Consider the following 3,832-nt stretch of genomic DNA (forward strand, 5'->3'; position numbering starts at 1 on the left):
TCTCCGTTGTCTGTGTCTATATCTGGTCCTCCCCCACGTATCTATCATGTTTTGATTTAAATACCCTGCCAAGGAGTTCCCTGGTCTGTGTATCTAAGTCAGAGAAAGGCCGGCTCTTGCTTTTGCTTAATGGTCGGGGCCGTGGCGGCCATTCCAATGTGTGTGTGCAACAAAGTGCCACAGCAGGAGGTAGTTCTCGCTCTCTTTCTCTCTCTCTGTTTCACTCTCTCTTTCTATCTACCAATGCTTTCTCTTTATGTACCCTATTCTCTTTCTTGATCTGTCTCTCTATGTTAGTCTCTCTCTTTCTCTCTTCTGTCTCTCTCTCTTCTCTGTCTCTCTCTCTCTACTCTCCTTCTCTCTCTATCTCTCCATCTCTCTCTAGCTCTCTCTCTCTCTCTCTCTCTCTCTCTCAATCTCTCTCAATCTCTCTCTCATGTGATGATGTATCACATATCTGACTGATGGAATTCAAGTATTTTAAAAGTCTCTCTCTCTCTCTCTCTATCTCTCTTCCCGCACTCGCTCTGCTCTCCAGATGCTCGTCCTCTTAATTGTTACTCATCAACGCTCAGTTAAGGGGAGAGAGCAGAAGAATCCGTTCACGCACAAACCTCAAGGACAGCGGCAGTTAGACAGAAGGACCCGTCAAAGACCCAGCAAACACATGTGTACAATACACACACACGCATATGTGCATGTGCTTGAGAGGCTGCATATGTGGATGTATTAGTGTACTGAATACACTGCATAAGTAAGACATACATACATACAGACATACAACGTACATCCTGTATGAATGTATGCATGTATGCAGCATGTACACATGTACAGCATATAGTGTATACATACGTACATAGGTTGAGGAATGAAACATTGGTCACGTGGCTCCTTAGTTACAATATTATGAAACAAAACAGGCGCTGAAAACCGCCGTCACATTCCTTATCCGCCCTGGGGCCCCAACAACGCCCATCTCTCCCCCTCCTCCTCCTCCTCCTCCTCCTCAAACCGTCACCCCACTAACGCTGCTCCGGACTCAAAGCAGCACGGCCTCTGTTAATAGGGACCCCCCCCGCCTTCACACGCTCACACACACACTCTCTTCCCCTTCCCCCTCCGCCTCCCCCCTACCCATTCATTTACCCTGCCTTTCTCTCCTGCTCTTAGTGTGCCCCTTATCCCATCTCTCTCTGGCTCTCTCTCTTTCCCTCTATATATATATATATATTTACATTGTATATTTTCTTAAATGTATTTCTATATTTATCGTATACTTATTTATTTATATAGTTCTGGATACTATTATTATTAAAGAGAGAAAGTGTGAGAGCAAGAGAAAAAGAGACAGAAAGGGATAGAGAGGTACTGGAGAGAGAGAGAGAGAGAGAGAGAGAGAGAGAGAGAGAGAGAGAGAGAGAGAGAGAGAGAGAGAGAGAGAGAGAGGGAGTGAGAGGCAGACATGAGAGAGAGAGAGGTGGAGAGGAGGGAGAGAGCAAGAGAAAATAAAGTCATGAAAGAAATCACCTCCACTTCCCCCAAAACCCTGTATCTGGCCATCCATCACCATGGTAACCTGACCCGCTGAAACGGCCCATCATGCTTCAGTGCACTCCAAAAGGACTGTGGGAGCAGATCAGTGGAGAGTGAGGAAGGGGTTATTGACAGAAACTAGAGGAGGGGAGAGCCTAAGTGGTGAGATATTATGAGCAGTAGAAGCTTCTAGTAACTCAACGTTCGATCACGTTTGAGCTCACGTTGAATTGAGCTGAAACAAATTGCATAACTTAACTGTTGCAGGAAATGACCTGTTAACTGTAAATCAGTGACGGTTGGATCGTAAAACTAAGAGGGGTGAATGTTTGATTTAAATTAAATCAAACATGAATGTTTGATTTAAATTAAATCAAACATTCAGTCAGTTAAATCAAACATTGTCCAATTTTAGTTTTACAATCCAAACAACTAGTGAGTTGAAGACATTAAATCGACAGTGGAGAGTTAATACATTCAACATTCATTTTATTGGTTTGGTGTATTTTTTTTTCTTTTGAGTACAGTGGTTATTTCTGCCATTAAGACATTCACAGAGAGGGCTAAACATATAATTACTGGGAACAAACAATATAGCTTTCTGGTAATATCTGGCTCAGTCTAGTAGTTAAGACAACACATACAAAAGCACACCTCTGTACCTGAATGACGCAAACGCATACAAACACACGTAAAAACGGTAAGAACAAGGCCACTAATACTTTTGAAATGCTGTGTGGTTTCCATAATGTCATTGCTATTTACATTCAATTGGTATAATTTCAACAAAACAAACATATGGGACTTACAATACCAAGAAATAAACACTGATTATTTTTTTATATTGAGATAAAATATACATATATATATATATATATATATATATATATATATAAATGATTGATTACAAAAAGAAAGTTCCAATATGTATTGCAGGCTCAAGTGCTATTTATGAACACAACAACAGAAGAGCTGTGGCAGCCATTTTGGCATCTCCCATATACAGAGTGGCGTAACTCAAGGTGCATCTCAGAGGTCGGAGTTCAGGGTTCAAAGGTTAAAGGTAACAAGTTCAGTCAAAACCCCCCTACCTCTGGGACACAGTTTTTTTTTTTTTTAAGTGGTTAGCATAAGGACAGGGAACTAGCCTGATCACACACAAACACGCCTCTCCCAGACACTGGTGGTTAGTTGAAACTAAACCAACATGCTTTTACTATCCATGTGTACGAACAACATGGAATGAGCCCTATTGTGTGTTGGATTCGGTTCGCGGTGACGACACACAGCTTATTGTAGCGCCCTGGTTATTAAGGGGTGGGGGGTTGGGTGCAATTTGATACAATCCACAGGAATTCAGGGCACTTAAAACATGGAGGAAAGTTATGTGTGTGTGTGTGTGCGTGTGCATGTGCGTGCCTGTGTTTGTGTGTGCGTGTTTGTGTGTGCGTGTGCATGTGCGTGCCTGCGTTTGTGTGTGCGTGTTTGTGTGTGCGTGCCTGTGTGCGTGCCTGTATGTGTAGGAGCGTGTGTGCCTGCCTCTGTGTGTGTGTGTGTGTGTGTGTGTGTGTGTGTGTGTGTGTGTGTGTGTGTGTGTGTGTGTGTGAGTGTGTAACCAGAGTGCGCCAGTTGGACCAGAGCTGGGTATTACAGTTAACAAATGGCTGCCTTTTCCAGGGGACAGTGATGCTCGTGATACAATAGGATTGGCTCATGAGAAGCTCGGCCTAATTCACAGAGCGCAGTTCCCCCTCCCCCCCAACGCAGAGCCCACCCTAACAACAATAAACTGAACTGGGAACTTAGGAAGAGTATTAGCAGCTTTGTCCACAAACGCAATGTAAAAAATAGAAATATTTGTTTATCTGTAGATGTAGATATATATATATATTTTGTATAGGTATAGATATATTTATGTTACAAATATAAAAAATATCTTGTGTGTTCATTTTACTCAGTTCTTGTCAGTGGACGGTTTCATGTTTCTGTACAGTCACGCGTGTATTTCACATGTGTGAGGGTGTCAGCCTGTTTGCTGTGTGTGTGTGTGTGTGTGTGTTTGCGTGTGTGTGTGTGTGTGTGTGTGTGTGTGCGTGCATATGCATTTGTGTGTGTGTGTGTGTGTATGTGTGTGTGCGATGTCTGTGCATCTGCCATTTAAAGAGGTGTAGGTCTGCACCGTTCTTTCTCTTTCTTTCATGTGCATCAGTATGCGTCCGGAAAAGCATGCATGGGGGTTAGATTACATTCCTTCTCTCAATCTCTAACATCCAAACATCCCCCCCTCGCTGTTAGACAT

General features: G+C 42.9%; 1 protein-coding gene across 1 annotated transcript in view; it reads right to left on the reverse strand.

The window, feature by feature from the left end:
• Window positions 1-2,005: 2,005 nt before the first annotated feature.
• The window catches only part of ppap2d (phosphatidic acid phosphatase type 2D), a 22,241-nt gene continuing 20,414 nt past the window's right edge, over window positions 2,006-3,832 (reverse strand). The window contains exon 6 of the mRNA XM_079746467.1: window positions 2,006-3,832. This exon is cut by the window's right edge and continues 264 nt beyond it. The gene's annotated coding sequence lies outside the window, so the exon portion shown is untranslated.

This window comes from Pollachius pollachius (assembly GCF_949987615.1).
Source record: "Pollachius pollachius genome assembly, chromosome: 11".
Lineage (NCBI taxonomy): Eukaryota > Metazoa > Chordata > Actinopteri > Gadiformes > Gadidae > Pollachius > Pollachius pollachius.